The sequence below is a fragment of the Eriocheir sinensis genome, chromosome 15, assembly GCF_024679095.1.
Source record: "Eriocheir sinensis breed Jianghai 21 chromosome 15, ASM2467909v1, whole genome shotgun sequence".
NCBI classification, from domain to species: Eukaryota; Metazoa; Arthropoda; class Malacostraca; order Decapoda; family Varunidae; genus Eriocheir; species Eriocheir sinensis.
In genome coordinates, this window is record NC_066523.1 from 8,698,631 (window position 1) to 8,719,165 (window position 20,535).

Here is a 20,535-nt window from a genome sequence, read left to right on the forward strand (position 1 = left end):
GTGGAAGTGTGTGAGCGCTGGGGCCGGGAAGAGGAGGAGGACGAGGAGGATAAGAAGAAGGGGGAAAGGGGTTGGTAGGAAGGTAGAAGAACGTAGGACAAGTAGGTAAGGAGGTATAGGAAGGGATGAAAAAGCAACAGAAGAAGAAGGAGGAGAAGTAGGAAGAAGGGTAGGAAAATATGGAGGAAGAAGAGGAGGGAGGAGAAAAAAAAGGAGTGGGTAATAGGAGGAGGAGTAATGAGTGAGCAGAGGAGTCAAGAGGTGAAAGAGGAAGAAAGAATTATCAGGAGAAAGAGCAGGAGGAAAGGGCAGTAGAGAAAGGAGAGGAGGAGGAGGAGGAGGAGGAGGAAGGGAAGAGAAGCTTTACATACTCACCAGGTCTCTCTCTCTCTCCCCGCAGGATCCCGGAGACGCCTGAGGACTGGAGCGGCCGACAAGGATCTCCGGAGTGAGGTAATAACTCGACGGGCTTTTCCACGTTTCTGGGCTGACTGCCTCGCCCCGGGCATGCCTGAGCTCGAGTAAACAGGAGGATGAAGGGGGTGAGGAAACTTCAGTGTGGTGGTGGGGGGGGAGAAGGGGAGGGAGGGAGGTTTCGTTGGGGGTGGTGATTTGATTCCTCCCTTCCCACTCCCTTCCCTCCTCTGTCATTCTTCCGCTAGGACTTGAAATAAAGAAAGGATTGTGTCATTATTTAGGTAGTATTCTCCTTTTTTTATCTGTTTTATTTTTGATTTTCTGTTACTAATTGCTCAACCTGACCTCGCCTCCCCCCCTCCCCAACCACCACCACCACTATCTCTCTTTCCTCCACTAGTGTTTCAAGTAAAGAAAGCATTGAGTGTCGTTATTTAGGTCGTATTCTCCTACCTTTTCTCTTTCTTTTATTCTTGTTTTTTGTTGCTAAATTCTCAAACTCGCGAAGATGACTCTCGATTTAGGAGCAGTGCTTTGGAGCGTCTTTTTCTGCGTGTTTTCTTTCCGTTTTTTACAGAATAACATAAAGAACTCGGGGTAAACATGTAGTGTACGTCATTAGCATTCGTGTTCTTTCTTTCTGTACGAACATTTAAGTGAGAGAGAGAAAAAGTGAGTGAGTGAGTGAGTGAGCAAACGAATGACTGTGACAGTTGTTTTGCTTTTCTTTTAAATGGGTAGCGTGTGAGTTGCTTCCCTGGTCGATGAATAGCTCTTTAATTGCTTTGTTTCTTGAGACAAACGCGAGTGAACTGCCGTGCCGTCCCTGCTAAGTAATGGATGAGCTACAATGCTCTTTGATGATAATAAATGAGCTGCAGTGTTTGCTCGGCGGTAATGAAGGTTATTGCAGTTGTTTTTATCCTCCGTGAGTAGGCGATGCGTGGGCTGCGTGCATTCCGGCTGAATAATGAACAGGATGACTTCCCCACGTGAAAAATGCGTAATAGTAGCGGTGAATTCCTGCGTGAGTAAGTGAGGAATGTGCTGCCGTGCGTTCTGGGTGTATAATGAACTACTACTACAAGCTTTCCCTCACGTAAATGAGTGGTGGCGATGAATAACAAGACGTGAAAAATGAGTCAGTGTCGGTGAATTCCTCCGTGAGTAAGCGAGGAATGAACTGCCGTGCGTTCTGGGTGAATAATGAACTACTTCTACAAGCTCTCCCTCGCGTGAATAACGAGTGAGTAAGTGGCGATAAATCACGCGGCACTTTATAAATCATCAAGATGCGACCATTGTATCCCCCCCTCCCCCCTACCCCTCCCCCCCTCAAGCACGAAGGTAAATCATGGTGCAGGTGACGCCGCCGCTGCCTCCTGGCCGGCGCTAATAACCCCGGCGCAGGTGAGACTTAATATTGATGGCGATATTAGCGCCGCAAGGTGGTGGCCTTAATGAATCTACATATTAATCAGCCGTGCCTAATTCGATCCCACGCGCATGAGGAAAAGGTGCGCATCAGCTAATTGGAGATTGTCCGGCGGTGTCGAACGGAAAATTAATATTGCGAGAAGCAGATTGTCAGTTGATGATACGAGAGAGCGGCGCATTTTTCATACCTCTCTCGCTGGTTGCTGAAATCTTGCCACGTCGAAACGATAACACCAAAGAGCCCCTTGCAGTGTTGCCAGCTCGTCCACCGCTGATAGACGTTTATTGCAACCTGTGTAGTGAGCCGGCGTCGCACAATGAACTAGTTAACTACCGCTGCCGATGGAGAGAAAGTCCATTAGAGCATAAAGAATAGAGGTAACTCGAGCCCCGTTGGTTTCTAAAGGTCCGGTAAGATAAGGAAAAAAACCCGTCGGGCCTCATTCAGATCGCCGGCCGCCCGTCAGGTCAGTAATCAGAACTACCGCAAGTAATTACTTTATTCAGCCGACTGGAAATTCTCGCAGGAAAAAAATATACTTAGAAATTTGCCAGTTTTTTTCCCCTCACCCAGCATCCATAGCCCCCCCCCCCCCTTTCTGTGTCTCCTTCTCCCTTCACCTTCTATATCCTTCCTCTCTCCCAACATCTATATCCCTCCCTTTCCCTTCACCCCCCCTTCTGTAAGTATCTCCCTTTCCCCTATCCTTCCCTGTCCCCTCCTCACTCTCAGCATCCATATCCCTCCCTTCCTCTACTCCCCCTTTTGTGAATATCTCCATCTCCCTTCATCTTCCATATTCTCTCCTCTCTCTCAGCATCCACGTCCCTCCCTTCACTCTCCTCCTTCTGTAAGTATGTCCCCTCTCACTTCATTTTCCACATTCCCTTCTATTATCTCAGCATTCATTTCCCTCCCTTCCCCTTCTCCCCTTTCTGTATGTCCCCTCTCACTTCATCTTCCAAATTCCCTTCCTTACTTCCACCATCCATGTCCAGCTCTACATTCTCTTCCATCTTCTGTATTCCCCTCTCATCTCATCTTCCATGCTCCCTCATCTCCTTGCCAGCATCCCTGTTATCCTTTCAATCGCAACCTTCTCTTCCTCCTTTACCTCTCCCTTTTTCCTGACCCTCTGTATCCCTCTGCTTTCTCCCACCATCTTTATCTCTCCTATCTATCTACCTTTCATCGGACCATCTCTCTTTCATCCTCTATTTCTCCTTCTTTATCCACTATCATATTCCTTCCTCTCTCGCCCCTCTTTCTTCCTTCTCTCACCCACTACATATCTTTCCTTCCTTTATCTTACACATTCCTCCCAGTTCTCTCTCTCTCTCTCTCTCTCTCTCTCTCTCTGTGCTACCTTCAATATCCTCTTTCGCTTCATATCTCTCCCATGCTCTTTATTACCTCATTATTTTCCTCCTCCCCTTCTTATATTCCCCAATCAGCGTGCCTCTCCTCTCCCATCTCACATATCTCTTCCTTTTTTTCTACGTCCATTTCTCTCCCCTTCCGCTTATTCCCTTCCTTGCGTCACCCACTAAGACTCTCCCTTTTCCCATCTCCCATATCTATCCTTTTTTTATGGTCATTCCTTTCTCAAAAAGCATTTCCGTCCTGATATCCCATAACCCGAGACACTCTCTTCTCCCTTCCCTCCTGTCTCTCCCTCTTTTTATGTGGATTCGTTGGCCTTTTTACCGTTATTTCATTCCTTACGGCCGGCACTAACGGATTTTCTTTATCATAACCTGTACCTGCTATTTCTCTTCGCATGTATTTGCTTTTTTAAGGATAGCTTATTTCCTAGCGTCCCACTTTCACTATCCTCTTTATTATTCATCTTATCTATCTATATTTTTATTCTGATTCCTTTTGTTGCTTTTCTTTGTGTTTATTGTTTTTAGGATAACTTACTTCTTAACTTAGTACACTCACAACCTCCTTCATTATTTATCATATATATCTAAATTCTTTTCAACTGATTCCTTTCCCTTGCTTCTGTTGGTGTTCGATCCTCTTTCTTATCAAAAAAACTTCCTTACTTCCTTATTTTCTTCCCTCACTGAATCAAAAATCACCTTCACCATTCACCATTATCCCTTCAGTTAATTATTTTTTCCCCTCTACTACGATCTCTCTTCCCTTTCCACCACACATGTCCCACCGTTCATTCCTTTCCTTTTGTAGTTATTTCCTTCGTTGCGTCACACACGTCACGTCATGAATTGCCTCAAGGGGACTGGCCTACCAATCCCCTTAGTTGGTTGTCCCTTTCTTAACGCTCATTCCTATCGCTTTACTAACACTTTCTTCCTAGCACCGCTGCCCCCACACCTCTCTCCTTTGTGGATTCTTTTCTCAGTACAGTCAATTGCTTCGCTATATTCCGCCTACGTTATTGTTATTGTTTACCTTTCTTTGTCCTTTCTCTTTGCCACTCTGTCCTTCTTATATCATGTCGTCATATGTCTCTCGTTGTGTCTGTTCCCTTTCTTTCCTCATACAGTTGTTTCCTCACCTCCCGCAGCAAGCAGGCTCCTCCCTCTTTTCCTTCCCCTTCCCCTTCCTCTTCCCCCTCGTCCTTCCTCGACACGCACGTCCCCTGCTGGCCATTCCGTGCTTTAAGAGGAAAATGTCGATCCCTAGGCGAGGCTAAAATGCAAGTCCTGTACTACCCGAGGTCTTTGTTCTGACACCTTGCCAGAAACGAGAGAGAGAGAGAGAGAGAGAGAGAGAGAGAGAGAGAGAGAGAGAGAGAGAGAGAGAGAGAGAAATAGGACAGAAGGAGAAAGTTTATCGTGGACTATCAAAGTAAAACAAAAGTGGCATTAGGAGTTAGCGGGGCGGCTCTCCCTGGACTCGTTGTTTGTCGGGGCTTCTTATTGGGAGAGTCCAGTGAGAGAGAGAGAGAGAGAGAGAGAGAGAGAGAGAGAGAGAGAGAGAGACAGACAGACAGACAGACACAAATACATGCAGACAGGCAGACAAAACAAACACGAACACAAACAGATACAGACAAAACAGACAAAAACATACACGCAAAGACAGACTGCGACAGACACACACACATACACTCGCCGCTTTATTTATCACCTTCCAGATTCCGTCAGCAGGGAGGGAGCAGCGCAGACTCAAATGTTTTCTGATACATAAAAAAAAAGCGCTAGACTGATGTTCCGTTTTCTTCCAGTGGCTATAAATCTTGAGGAGTGGCCAAGATTCCCTCCCAGCGACAGGTTAGAGGAGGATTTGATTGTGTAGTTTATTTTCCTCCTTTTATTTTATTTTTTTAGGGGATCGAAGACCAAAAAATACATACACAGGAGGATCTGATTGTGTAGTTTATTTTCCTCTTTTTTTTTAGGGGATCGAAGACTAAAAAAATATACACAGGATGATTTGATCGTGTAGTTTACTCCCCACTTATTATTTTAGGGGCTCGAAGACTCAAAAAATATATACGCGTAGTTCTCGAAAGTCAAATACCATAGAGGATTTCGCAGCTTCACAGGGTTGTATATATATTTCTTCCCTCGTTTTTTTTTTTTACGTGTTAGCAAAGTTATATATATAGCGAATGCACCACCCACCTTCACTTTACCCTTACAGTTAGATACTTCCACATAGTTCGTCTTTTACCTTACCTTCACCGTTATAAGACTCGTGCATAGTTCCTCCTGCCGCATATCTGACCGCCGCCCGCCTCGTAAACATGCCGCCAACTCGTTCAAAGGGAAAAGTTGCGGTACGAATCAGGATCAGAACTCATGCTCTTTGTTGTCTATTTTTGCGGTCGGCCACGCTTTCTTTTCTAGTCGACGAGGGGGAAACCTGCAGCTCGTCATTATTAGCCCCATTAAGCGCTCGAGCTGGATCATGGAGTGAGGCTTTAATAGGCGCAGATTAAAGAGCATTACCACCTCGCTAAGCCCAGGTCAGTGTCCTCGAAAGGGGAAGAAGGGGAGGAGGATGAGGGGATGAGGGGGAGACTTAAGAAGGGAGGGGGTAGGGGGTTAGTGGAGTACGGGGTGGGGAGGGAGCGGCCGAGTAGGTGAATTAGTGCATTATGAGGCTTGCTTGGTGTGTGTGTGTGTGTGTGTGTGTGTGTGTGTGTGTGTGTAGGATGGTATTCAGAACAACGGTATATCTTTATTTTTTACTCTCTCTCTCTCTCTCTCTCTCTCTCTCTCTCGTCATGGTGGTTACAGAGCAAATCTAAAACACAATTAACAGCGAGCACTAAATAATTGCGCTATAATTGAGGTGTTGCTGGCGAGAAATTTTGCTCTCGGTCGGATGCTGTGCCGTTCATATATCACCTGAGAGAGAGAGAGAGAGAGAGAGAGAGAGAGAGAGAGAGAGAGAGAGAGAGAGAGAGAGAGAGAGAGGAGTTAAGGAATTACAGCGTGGTGGTGTCTTCTGCAAGGAATGCCGTCCACTTAAATTTAAAAAAAAAGTGATAAAAAAATATTGCAATGGGAAGCTAATATCAGAAATACTTATGAATGGATTTTTTTGTGTGCGAGATGACGTGACAGATTAGCTTGACTGCACTGCGCAATTTTCTCCTTCTTTCTCTTTTCTTTTTGTTTTTCTTTTTTTAACCATCTCTTCCTGCCTTACTGTCTGGCTTTCTATTCATCTGTGTGTGTGTGTGTGTGTGTGTGTGTGTGTGTGTGTGTGTGTGTGTGTGTGAGAGAGATTTTGTTTATCTCTTTGTCTGTCGATTTGCTTTTGGATATCCACTGGTAATTGTCTGTCTGTCTGTCTGTCTGTCTCACACTTGCCCTCCCCCCCCGACATACACACCGTTGATTACATTACTTCTCACGTATTCTTTTCCACTCTATAACTTCATTTTTCGTACCATAATTCCTCTCCTCCACTTTTTTCTTTCTTTCTCTCTTCCTCTTCCTTCTCCTTTTTTACTCTCCGCTTCATTCTCCTGTTGTTCTCTCCTCCTCACCTCTTACCTCTCTCCCATCTCCATATTTTCTTCATTATCTTTTAGTGACGCCGGCAGTGAAAACCTCTCCTCCAACACAGTAATTAGCGATATGAATAGTCCGCCCCTTCGTATTCCTCCCTTTCTTCCTCCCTCTTTCTTACCCTCTTCATCCCTTCACGCGCACTTCCCCCTCTCTCCTCCCCTCGCCGCTTTCCCTCTTCTTCCCCTCAGGCCGCGTATCCCTCGTTAATAGAGAAGTATTTGTCCGCGGGGAGGCGTGGAAAGGAAGCTGAAGAAGGAGGAGGAGCAAGAGAAACAAGAGCAGGAGAAGGGGAGGATAGGAAGAGGAGAAGGTTTAGTAAGAGCAGAAGGTGGAGGAGGAGGAAGAACAGAAGCAGGAGGAGGAGTAGTAAGGGAGGACAGGAAGAGAAGAACGTGGAGCAGGAGAAAGAATATGAGGAGAAGGTGGAGGAGGAGGAGGAAGAATAGGAGGAGGAAGAGGAGGAGAAGAAGGTAAGAGAAGCAACACGGCCCTTCCCTCCTTACCTGCCTGAAGGAGGAGGAGGCTGCAGGTGAAAAAGGTGAGCCAGGTGTGCGGGATGTGATGAGAGAGAGAGAGAGAGAGAGAGAGAGAGAGAGTGTTCACGTGGCTCGTCCCGTTTTTATTATCTTTTTCCGCTCAGTATTTTTTTATTTATTTATTTATATGCAAGTGTGTGGAGATGTTTTTTTTCTTTATGCGGTTATTTTTATTTATTTATTTATTTATTTATTTATTTATTTTTTTTTTTTTACCCTTCTGTCTATGTTCTTCACCTCGGCGCCCTCTATAGTCTGTCTCCTTCACCGCGTAGTAGACTTGAAACATTTATATTTTTTCACTCAGAATTTATAATAGGCGTCTGTGTCTCTCTTTCTATATACGACTGTTTTTTTATCCACTTTTTTCCGCTCCACTTAATCTTTCAGCACCACATTTTTATTATATAGTCTGGCCTCTTTTCCGCGTGGCAGACTCGAAAATATCCTTATTATTTTCTATTTTTACGCTCGAGATTCATATATAACCAGCATGTCAAGTCTGATTTATTTTACGTCTCTCTACTTCATCCCTCAGCACACCACACACTACATACACAGTCCCCGCGTGCTAGACTTAAAACATCATTACCCTAACCTTTTTTGCCCCCTTCCTCTTTCTCTCCGTATCTTTCCCTTACCTGTATCCCTCCCTCTCTCTCGCCTCTCCCCTAACCCCACGGAGGCCATATATCCCACCTTTTCCTGCCTGACCTGCCATAAAGAGTGTAGAGGCGAGGTACAGGCTGCTGGAGGGGCTGCTGAGACCACTGTGGGGGCTGACCAGAGGGTTTGGGTTCAGTCCAGACCAGAAGACCGGCATCAAGGGGTGACCGTGAATGCTGAGTGGGTAAAGGGCCGTATGGAAAGGGTCTGGGAAGGGTAGGGGGTGTGGGTGTGGGGGTCTGGCCGAAGGGAAAGGGAAGGAAAGGTGAAGATAAAGGATGGTAAGAGATGAAGGAGCTTACCGTGGATCGAGGTTGCTAAGAAACGCTCCTTTGTCGAGTGCAGAAAGAAGGGACCAAGCTGAACCGTAAAGGACAGGCGAGGAGGAAGCCGCGAGACGAACGAGGGAGGCGAGGAGGAGGAAGGCAAGATATAAAAGGAAGGAGATGTAGGATATATATAAGAGAGAGAGAGAGGAGGGAAAAAGTTAGAAGATGAAAGGAGAATAACGGAGAGTGGGGAAAGTGCAGAGGAAATGTGAGGAGACGGGAGATGAAAGAGGAAAGTAATGAAGGTAGGAGATGAGAGAGTGAGGGAGAAAGAGAGAGACAGACAGGCATACAGACAGTGGGTAAAGGAGAGCCATGCGAAGTGGGGTATACTCGTAAAACAATAAAAGTAAATGCGGTGAAGGAGGAGAAAAACAAATGAGGGACACGGAAAAAAGGGAAAAATTGTCACTTAGTTTGAAAGTAATACGAGATAAACATTGTCAAGGATGATAAAGAAGTGAATATGAGGAGGAAGAGGAGAAGAAGGAGGAAGAAGAGAAGGAGGAGAGAGAGATGCATGGGAGGACGAGGGTGGTGACAGACCATTGTTTAGTGTCTTCCGTTGTTGTTTACTGAGTGGAGGGGAGGGAGGGAGGAAAGGAAGGAAGGAAGGAAGGAAGGAAGGAAGGAGGAGGGAAGGAAATATAAAGCAGTAAAATAATTCTCTCGTGTGTGCTGGACAACAAGGTGTACTCTCTCTCTCTCTCTCTCTCTCTCTCTCTCTCTCTCTCTCTCTCTCTCTCTCTCTCCTCTTCCTCCTCCTCCTCATCCTCCTCCTCCTCCTCTTCCTCTCCCCTTCTTGCTTACAGTCCATGCCATTTGCCTACCCACGTAACTTCATCCTTCATAAACAAACGGACAAAACCAACCGTAACAGACGCATGTTCTCTCGTCATATCGGTTTGCCAACCTACTTTTTTTTTTGCTGCTATATTTTCCTAGTTTCTTTTTTTTCATAATTGAGTTAGGTTGTTTGTGCGTGTGTTGCCGAGTGTTGGATAATTTTTTTTTTTTCATTCACGTGTTTGGTTTTAAGTTTTTTTTTTTTTTTTTTGTATTAGTTTTTTCTCCTCTTCTTTGTATTTCTTGGTAGCTTGTGTCTCCCTCCATAAGTTGTATTTGATTCATGGCTCATTCATCGTTCTATTTATGTGGTGTTTTTAGTGTGCTCTCCTTCTTTGTTCACGTGCATGATATAATATTATTGTTGTTTTAGTTAAATGTCCTGAGCTGATATGTTTTAATGATACAGATTTATCCCATGTACATACGTATTTCACTGCATGTTAACTTGCATTCCAGTTCTCTTCATATGCATTTATTCAAGATTTTATCCTCGCTTAAGTCTTATGGTGAACTACTTGTCGCGTATCACAAACATACACAAAAAAGATAAACATTAAAATAACATATACACTCCCATCCATTTTAAATATTTTTGAATTATTTTTCCTTATTTGCTCGAGCTTTATTATTTATCCCCTCTTTTGTTCTTCCTGCACCTGCCCTCAGCCCACCCCGTCCTGCCCTGCCTTGCCTTGCCCTGCCCTGCCCTGCCCTGCCCTGCCCTGCCCTGCCTTCCTCTGCCCTGGCCTGCCACTCTCCCGCCCGCCCACAAATTACAGGCCGCGTGTACATAGGCTCACCGGGGGACAATACGCAATAAATTTCCGCGGATAATCAATTAACAGAACGAGCCGCGCTGTCAGAAGTCGAGGGAGGGAAGGAGAAAAGGGTGAAGGGGTGGAGAGTGCGGGAGAAAAGGTTGGAGGGATGAGGGAGAGGAGGAGAGAAGGATGGAGGGATAAGGGGAGAAAAAAAACATAATAGAGAGAATAGAAAAATAAAAGGATAAATGAGGGAGAGGAGGAGAATATAATGAAGAGAAAATAGAAATACGAATGGATAAATGAGGGAGAAGAGGAGAGAAGGATGGAAAAATGATTGGAGAAAGAAGAATAATGAAAGAAAAAAAGATGAAAAGATAGACGAAGGAGAGAGAAGGATGAAAGGATAAAAGAAGGCAGAGAGACGAATGAAAAAGGAAAAGGAGATAAGAGGAAAGGAGGGAGAAGGATACGCGAAAGAAAAATAATGAAGGGAGAAGAGAAAGAGGAAAGGATAAACGGAGAGAAAGATAAAAGTAAATAAGAAGAAAGAGAGAAGACTGAGGAAAGGGCAGGAAAGGAGAGAAAAGGAAAGGACGGTGGGAAAATAGGGAAGGAGTGTTAAGTGGGTGAAAGGAGCAAAGGAGAGGTAGCTGGTTGCTTGCTATAGAGTGATGAACAGTACTGATTCAATTTGAATTTAGCGAATTTCAATTTAGCGTGGAAAGACACACACATCTGACACTCGCATTGTTAAACGTTTGTGGCTCTTGTTACGAACGTTTTTTTCAAGGCCAGAGTCGGGTTGCCATGAGTGTGTTATTCACCTTCACGGCGCAGAAGCCTTCCAGTACTACCCCTAGGCTCAGGAAATCACCAATGGGAACCCCGACAACTTCTGCGCAAGCCTTTTGAAATAGATGGACTAAGGCTTGGAAGAGTTTAATAATATGGACCTGAGTCTTGGCCCTTGAGTGACCTTACTGTCCCACCCTTTTTCATATCTCTCTCCCCCTTCCTTTCTCCCTCTCCCCTCCTCCTCCATCCTCCCCATTCCCCTTCTCTGTATTATAGTAAAAGTAAGAGTGAGTGAGTCTAGTGAGTAATTATAGAAGGAAAAAGAACGGTATATGTTTTTTTCATTGTTTGTTCATTTAATTTGCTCTTTCTGGTGTGGACTATTTTACTCTCAACAGAAAAGTCAAGATAATGGTAGTACTTGCCCCGCCACATTGAATTTAAAGAAGAGAGACGGAGAGGAAGAGAGAGAGAGAGAGAGAGAGAGAGAGAGAGAGAGATAAAGAGTAGTGTTGTGTTAATGAACTGAGACGCCGCTGTTTTATATGTACCCTACCCGGCTCCATTTTTTTCCCTCCTCCTCCTCTTCCTCCTCTTCTTTTTTTTTTACCTGTCGTCTCTTAGTATTTTTTGTCCCGTTAACTTCCTGTACTCGGGTCTCTCTCCCCCCCCCCATTTACTACCCCCTCCCTCCCGTCCGTCTCTGTCTCGTTTATCTTCTCCTTACCTCAGTTTTACTCCTCCGTCCCTCACCCTCTTTTTCTCCCCTCCCTTACTGTCAGACACCCCACATTCATCGTCTCGGTTTTCACTCCCCTTCACTTCACTTTTCTTGCTTTCCCTTTCCTCCTCTTAACTCGTACCTTCCCTTTCTTTCTTTTTAATGCCGCGTTCTGACACCCCTCTTGGCTTCACTGCTGCTCTCACATTCACACCCAATCCCACTATCACTTTTCCCTTCTCTCTTTTTTCCTTCCCTTCAGATATATTTCCTCCTCGCTTCCTCCCGACCGTCTTGAGTTCGCTTCGTTTCCGCCCCTTCGCTGACGTTCCCCCAACTACCCTGCACACAATCTTTCCCTCGCCTCTCTTCATTTTTCCTCCTGCCGTTTCCTCGCCTACTATCTCATGCAGCCTCTTACTCCTTCCTCCTCTCTTCATGCCGCTCCTTCCTCACTGATTCTTGAGCACTGATAGGAGGGAGGGCGAGGAGGAGAGACACGCAGGCAAGGCATCCATTTACTCACCCACTCAGCCATAAACTCAACCAACCAGGCATACGACCACACCTGTTTTCATCCACTCACCCACTTGTTAACTCGTCTACCCATATAGCAGCCCAGTCAGTAATCCACTTATCCAGTAACTCCCCAATCACTCACTCATCCAGTCATCCAGCTAACAATCCATCACCGCTGACATCATCCACAAATCCATTTATACACCTATCCACACCGCCCATACACCCACCCTGATCCATTCTTCTACCTACTCGTCCACTCATTCACTCAATCAGTCACCCATCCTATTAGGCAACAGTCCACCATCGCAGTCATCAACAAATCCATTCACCCATCCACCCACCCTGACCCATCCCTCCACTCACTCATCCACACATCCAGTAACTTCACACTCATTCACCCAACCAGTTACCCACCCACTCAACCAACACCATCAACCCAGATACCCTATACCAATCCATCCCTCCATCCCCCCTCACCCACCCACGCCTGACCCATCCCGCCGCCAGCCACCTCATCCAGATATCAGAGGGCCTTCAGCCCAGCCGCTCAAGTCTGGTCTGGGCTGCAAACTTGCCCTCGTTTGCCCAAGTTAGTGGAGGAGCTCGCCAGCCTTCCAAATAATGACTCCTTCCATTCTCCTCTTTTTTTATCTTCTCTTCCGCCTCCTCCTCCTCCTCCTCGTCGTCGTCGTCCTCTTCCGATATTTTCTTGTCTTCTTTCTGTTTTACTATAGTCGTCTCTTTTCGTCTTTACCTTATATTTTTTTGTCCTAATCTCTTTTCATCTTTTGGGTCTTTTCATAATTCTCTCTTCCTTACCTTGATTCTTTCCATTGTCCTCTATTTCTTTTCTCCTTCCTCTCCTCCTCCAATATTTTCTTGTCTTATCTTTCACTATCTGTCTTATCCTTTTTTTTCCTTTTCTCGTTTATTCTATTCTGTTTTCTCCCTTTTGCTCCTTTCGTTCTTCTCCTTTCCTTGTCTTCTCTCTCACTCTCTTCTCTCCTAATTTCCTATATAGGTTTCTTCTTTTTTATTTCCCTCATTCGTCTCTTTTCTTTTGTATTTTTCCCTTTTCCTGTCTTTTCTCTTACTCTCTTATTTCTCTTCTATTGTCCTCTTCTGTTGTTCTCCATTTACCTCTGATCTTTTACCTTCTCTCCTCTTTCTCTTATTCCTTCAGTTACTCTTATTTCCAATTTCCTCCTCCTCCGCAGTTCCTCCATTACCAGTCTTGCACACACCCTGTGCCCCTCTCCCCTCCTCTCTCTCTCTCTCCCTCATGCTCAACTCTCCTCTCGGCTCCACTCCCCTCTCCCCGCCACCAACGGTATTCCCCTCCCTCTCTTCCTCCATTACTCCCCCCCCCCCCTCTCTCTCTCTCCCTCAGTGCTTCACTCCCGTCACTCCTCCTACTCCTCCTCCTTGTCTTCAGAGTTCCCCCTGCGGGTTTCTCTTCCCCTTGACTTTTGAAGTTTTCGGTTCTCTGAAGAACTCGTTTTCATTTTCTTCCCCGAGGCCGCGGCGCCATCGTGCATGCCAGGTTCCCGCCGCGGCTCTTTGTTTCGGGACGTTTTTATCGTTAATATTATTTTATTTCTTGCTAGGGTATACGTGAGGACGAAACTGTTGTGTTGGGATTGGCTGAGGGGTGGTGATGACGGTGCTTTGTGTGTGTGTGTGTGTGTGTGTGTGTGTGTGTGTGTGTGTGTGTGTGTGTGTGTGTTTACAACAAAGGAGACAGCTCAGGGGCACAAAAAAAGGAAACAATAATAAAAAAAAGCCCGCTACTCGCTGCTCCTAAAAAAAAAAGAATCAAAAGAGGTGGCCGAAAGAGAGGTCAACTTCGGGAGGAGAGGTGTCCTGATACCCTCCTCTTGAAAGAGTTCAAATCGTAAGCAGGAGGAAATACAGATGAAGGAAGATTGTTCCAGAGTTTACCGGCGTGAGGGATGAAAGAGTGAAGATGCTGGTTGACTCTTGCATAAGGGGTTTGGACAGTATAGGAATGAGCATGAGTAGAAAGTCGTGTGCAGCGGGGCCGCGGGAGGGGAGAGGCATGCAGTTAGCAAGTTCAGAAGAGCAGTCAGCGTGAAAATAGCGATAGAAGATAGAAAGAGAGGCAACATCGCGACGGAATTTAAGAGGTAGAAGACTATCAGTAGGATGAGTAGAGCTGATGAGACGAAGAGCCTTAAACTCCACTCTGTCCAGAAGAGCTGTGTGAGTGGAGCCCCCCCCCACACACACACACACACGTGAGATGCATACTCCATACGTGTGTGTGTGTGTGTGTGTGTGTGTGTGTGTGTGTGTGTGGTGAGAAAAGGTCTGTTTGTATGTTTGTTTGTCATGATGTCTATTTCTTTGTCGCTTTATCTGTCCTGTTTCTTGTTCCTCTTCTTACCAATTTAATTATCTTACCCTATTCCTCCATTCCCAATCTGCTACACACTCCATTGCCCCCCCCCCCCCCTTTCTCTCTCTCTCTCTCTCTCTCTCTCTCTCTCTCTCTCGAGTCCGTTAAAAAAGCAAACAGGATGATCGGTTTGGAAACTTTTCATTCAAGAATAAAGGTGTTATACTACCTTTGTATAACAGTTTCGTCAGACCTCATTTGGAGTATGCCGTGCAGTTTTGGTCTCCCCACCATGCGAAAGACATTGCTAAATTAGAAGTTGTTCAGCGTAGAGCAACCAAGATGATTCTTTCATTACGAAACAAACTCTACGAGGAAAGACTGTCACATCTAAACCTGTTTTCTCTTGAAAAACAGGAAAACTGATCGAGTGCTTTAAAATACCTAACGGTTTTACCAACGTGGATCCGACCAAGCTATGTGTGATGGATGATTCGACGCAAACGAAAAATAATAGCGCGAAACTCAAATGTAGACAAGTTCATTCAGATTGCTCAAAATTCTTCTTCACTAATGCTGTCGTTCGAGATTGGAACAGATTACCACCATCAGTGGATCAGTGTAACTCGATTGCATCGTTTAAGAATAATCTTGACCGCTATCTCCTCCATCTAAATGCTCACTAGGTCAGTTTCAGCGCCATGGTGGCCGCGTAACAACTGTCACTTAGGTTCAGGACAGACCACCTAGTTTGGGCCTTAGGGCCTGTGTGGTCTGGCTATCTATGTAATTCTCTCTCTCGCTCTCTCTCTGACAAGGCTTTATCTTTCATCCTTTTCTTTCCTCAAGCGGCACATCACCTTTCCTCTCTCTCTCTCTTAATCCTTAATATAATGTTTTTCCTTCCCCTTTGTGTGTGTGTGTTTTTTCTCTCTCTTCCCGGTCTCTTTCCTCCTCTTTCTCGGAACCAACCAGCTAACCCTTCCTTCCTTGCCTTTCGCCTTCCCTGGATATTTTTAAAAGTTCGTTAAAGAAGAATCTTGGGTTCGTTCCTTCCTTCAGCGCCTCGCAACCTTCCACCAGCGTCCACATGCCCCACTTCATTCCGCGTCACTTCTCCTCTTATTTCTCCTGAGTTCCTCGCCAGCCCGCCAGCCACCCAGCCAGTCAAGCAGCCAGACATTGAGCCACTCAGCCAACCAGCTAGCCAGCCATCTAGTCATCCAGGCAACCAGTTAGCGTTCCCGTCCTCTCTCTCTCTCTCTCTCCCGCACTCTCTCTTTTGCTCGCTCACTCGCTTCCTCCATCTCTTTGTAGTGCTCCACATTCTCGATTCGTAGTTTTCTCACCTCGCGTGCGTTCTACACTCACTAGAGCGACTTGACTTTTTCCTCCTCTCTTTTTCTTTTCCTCCTCGCTTGCCTGTGTTCGGCGAGCCCTCACTCCTCTGTCTGGTCATAATCTCTCCTTTGCCCAGACGGTTCCTTTTTCCTTTCCTGCTCTTGCTCGCCTCGTGTTCCAGGTCACCTCTTCCTACACAGTTACGGATTAATAATAGGGTACGGGTGCGTGTGTGATCATACTCTTTCACTTCGCTTTTTACCTTTCTGCGCAATAAGCCACAGCATGTCTTTTTATTTTTGTTGTTTGACTCTCTCTCTGTGTCTTTGTTGTGTCCTGTTTCGTGTACCATTTTCTCCGCCGTCACCTGCAGAAGCTTGAACTCCGCTAACGTTCCCTAAACAGACTCGAACGCGTGCTCCCTTTTTCTTCCTTTCTTCTTCCCCCTCCTCCTCCTCCGCCTCCTCCTCCTCCGCCACATCTCTCAGCCGTAATCTGGTCCCCTCAGTCTCTGCTCCATATTGTCGATTTATCAGCCGCTTCTTGGCACTCCCCGACACTCCGCCGCAGCCACGGTAGAAAAAAAGGCTGTAAAGAAACGTCGTCACCGGTCCCTTTCTCGGAGTCCCTCGTTCACCCACCCCTCAGCTCTCCCTCGCCTTTCCCCTCCCGCCCTTCTCCTCCCGCCCTTCCCATTCCGTCCTCAGCCACCCGTCGCAGGGGAGCTTGTCGGGCCCAAAATAAATCTGGCAGTTCGGCGCGGACACCTGCCCCCTCCTGCCTTGCCTGACACTTGCTCCTTTCCGCCTTGTCTGACACGTCCCCCTTCCGGCTTGAATGACAGCTCCCGCCCCTCTTACACCTCTTCCCCCTCCTTTCCCCTTCTCTCTTAAACCCGCCCCCCATGCATGACAGTACACCGTCCAGTCTTGTCTGACATACACCCCCCGCTGCCTTGTCTGACAGTTACCGCCGCCACCTGCTCTGCCTGACGCTCAAACCCTTTCGTCTATAGCTCTGCCATCGTCTCCCTTCTGTATACGACTGGGTTCTCCGCTTTTACATTATCTACCTTTTATTTGTTTATCCTCTCGTTCTTCTGCTCTCTACTGCCTCGCTATGCTCTGTCATCAAAACCGGCCTGATGTCCTGTCCTCTCCCTCCTTCCCTCCTCCTCTGTACGTCTGACATTTCCCCCGGAGTATTTTTGTTGCCTTTATAAATTTCCTCTCCATTCCCTCTCCCGCCTGACACTTTTTTTTCTTTTCCTCGTCCACCCGCACCCCTCGTCGCCGTCGCCTCCTGCCTGCTCTCTCCCTCCCTCCCCGACACTCCTCCTCCCTCGCTCCCTCCCTCAGCAAAGCCACTCAGGCGTCCCGTAGAGCCAGGAGCGAGAGGATTGTCGAGTGGAAATAGTTGAGCCTTAAGGGAAAAAATATTGCACGAACCTGGGAAGCCATTTAATTCAATTCAGACCATAAATACCGCCAGCCTTTTTGCGATAAGAAAGTGCACGCCGTCGCTGCCACCACAAGCACTACCCGGACCACATCTACTACGATCAGTACTACCATTTTTGCCTCCACCCTTGCCTCTACCTCCACCACCACCACTACAACCACTCTTAGTAATATCATTCTCACTACCACTCCTACCTTTACTACCACGACCATTACCTCCACCAACACCTCAACCACTATCAGTACTGTCATAACCACTACTATCCCTACATCTGCTACCACTACCACTCACTATTACCACCTCTGTTATCGTCCCTACCATCACTATCCTAACCATCCCCACCGTTACCACCACTGCCTCCACCATTACAACCACTACCCCTACTATTACCATCACAACCACCACCACAACCATCACAACCACTACCAACGTCACCACCTTAATTAAGAGTCACGTTCCATGAATAGATCATAACAATCACCCTCCTCGTCACCGCTTCCTTCACCCAGACAGACATCGGTGAAAACAAAGCTGCCGGCCATTCGTTCTCAGGTGACTGTTTACCTGTTAAGCCGCTGTCGCCGTACTATACTGGGCGATGAGTTGCGTAATGTAGGTAGGGAGGAGGGGGAGGGCAAAGCTTGTGTGTGTGTGTGTGTATGTGTTTATAAGGTAAGGGAAGGGACGGAGGGAGTGTGGGTGTGAATGTGGGTGTGTAGTAGTAAGGTGAAGAAAAGGGTGTAGGTGGGTGTTTGTATGTGTAGATGCAAAGGTGTGTGTGTGTTTAAGGGGAGATAAGGTGATAGAAGGCATGTAGGTAGTGATTTAGATGTGTTGTGGAAGGGGTGTCGAGCCGGATTTAATACAGACGCGTTCAAGGTTAAGAGTAAAAAAGAGTTAAAGAAGAAAGGAGATAAAGAAGGTAAAGAGTGTTTAGTTTGTAAAGACTGTTTTGTAAAGGGGTTTGTAGTAGAATATAAAAGTAAAGGAAGCCGTATTGTATGATGAAAGGCGCTGTGAAGTGAAGTTAATCTACGAAAGTTCGGAAGGTGAATGTTAGGTAAGACGAAGGGGATGACGGGTGACTTGACCGTGATGAAACAGCAAGGAGTGACGCAACGGTATATCTGCGTTAGGGAATCGAGGTGATGCGTCGGCTGGGAGACAGACAGTAGCAGAAAATAAATATATACGCGCGTGACAGCAAAGGGAGTGATGGATGGATGGCGGGAGGGAGAGAGAGCGAGGGAGGGAGGAAGAGGGGGAGCAGCCACGTGTCAAGAGAAAAACAAAGTAATACAAGAGGAGAAAAAAGGCTCGGGCACGTATGGTAGGTGAAGGGTGACGACGGCGGGGGAGAGGGAAGGTGGGCAGGTGTTGAGAGCTTGCTGCCTTGTAATTAGGGCGGGCGGTATTGTTAATGAGTATAATTATAGGTGTGGGGTTCTTGGCAGGTGTGAGAAGCAGATGGAGGAGGAGGAGGAGGAGGAGAAGGAGAAGGAGGAGGAAGAGGAGAAGGAGGAGTAAGAAGAGAGCCCTATAGACTTCCCTTTGAGATTAATAAGGACATTTTTGTTTGGCTTTTTCAGTTTTGTTATTTTTATTTTTATTTTCTGAGATGATGATGATAATGTGATGATGATGATGATGAGGAGGAGGAGGAGGAGGAGGAGGAGGAGGAGGAGGAGGAGGAGGAGAAGGAGGAGGAAGAAGAAGAAGAAGAAGAAGAAGAAGAAGAAGAAGAAGAAGAGAACCCTATCGCGTTCCGTTAGATATTATTAAGGACATTTTGGTTTTGGCATTTTGAGTTATCCTTGTTTTTCCTTTCCTTGAGCTCACTAGGAATAAAAACAAACAACACGATCCCTAGGTAGTATATTTGTCAAGTATGAAATATTTTTTTTAACTTGAACTCTGTGCTGTCGACAACTTTTATATATATGCTGTTTTCAAGCTTCAACTGTACGTATATTCTGATAAAAAACACACACACGAAAACACCATTCCTCACACATTTTGGTGGTTGACGACTCCTGTATTCAAATATATTTTCAAAAAACCAGAACATAAATTTTTCCGAATGTTGTCCGTTTTCTGGTGAGCCTGATTTATATTCTTTGAACCGGTGAGTGACATGGAATGGCGACGAGAATTGTTGTTGAAATTTACATAAAAGCAGCTCGTCCGGCCTTCGTGCGGCGAGACGGGCGCGGCGGGATGTGGGGCGGAGAGGAAGGAGAGAAAGGAGGGCGAATGGAGGGAATGTGTGAGAAAAGGAGAGAGGGAGGGGATGAGGGGGATGGGTCAGAAGGGGAGAGCATAAGTAAGAGAAGGGTAAAGGAAGAAGGAGGAGGACTCAAAGATGGAACGAATGAGTGAGAGAAGGGAAGAGGGAAGGGAAAGAAGGGAAGGAAGGGAAGGGGAGAGGGAGGAGAAGGAAGGAGGGCAAGGCTAAGGAAGGAAGGAATGAGAGAAGGAGTGAGCGAGGATGGGAAGTAAGGGAAGGCAGGAAAAAGTGAAGGATTCAGTTAGAGAAGTGGAGAGGGAGGAAGGGAGGAACGGAAGGGATTCAGGGAGGAAAATTAAGAAAGGCAAGGAGTCAAGAAGGGAGGGAAGGAATGAGAGGAAGGGAGAGGTTGTTGGGGGGAAGGGAGGGGATTCAGGGCGAAAGGAAAGGAGGGCAAGGAGCAAGAAGGGAGGAAATGAGTGAAAGAAGGAGAGAAGGAGGAGGGAAGGCAGAGGGACGGAGGGGAGGGTTAGCGGCCCCGGCGCCTCCCAGGTCCCTCGTGCTCGGCGGGTTAAGTCACCGCATATCGCAGCACCGAAAGTCACCCGCCCAGGTCGTTACGGGAGAGCAAATCGATTATCTCCCTCCCCTTTGACCTACCCAGCAGGACACCCGAGCCGCCGCGGCCACCCGGAGACCTGACTTTCGGATCCATAGTGCAGGTGTGGTGCGTTACCTGGCCAGACACACCTGCAGGTAACCACTCAGGTGCATTCCCTTCCATCCCCGTATTGCTCTGTATTATGCCCCTTCAATATTCATGTGTTAGGAAAAAATGCACTACACAGGGTTGACGAGGTAATACTTAAAGGGGTTACCTATATACACCTGCACAACCACTCAAATGCATTCCCTTCCATCCTCATATTGCTGCTTATAATGCCCCGTCAGTACTCTTGTGTAGGAGTAAAAATATACTACAAAGGGTTAACGAGATAATGCTTAAAGGGTCACCTAATCATATACACTTGTAGATATTGCCACTCGGAGCACTCTTCCATAACTTCTTTTTTTTTATATATATAACACCCCTTCACTATTAATCTTGTG

General features: G+C 46.5%; 1 long non-coding RNA gene across 2 annotated transcripts in view; it reads left to right on the forward strand.

Moving 5' to 3' along the window:
* The first annotated feature begins 396 nt into the window (after window positions 1–396).
* LOC126999067 (uncharacterized) overlaps window positions 397–20,535 on the forward strand; it is a 37,836-nt gene continuing 17,697 nt past the window's right edge. For both annotated transcript variants that reach the window (XR_007753123.1, XR_007753122.1), the window contains exon 1: window positions 397–453. This is a non-coding gene — a long non-coding RNA (uncharacterized LOC126999067). The remainder of the gene's footprint in view (window positions 454–20,535) is intronic.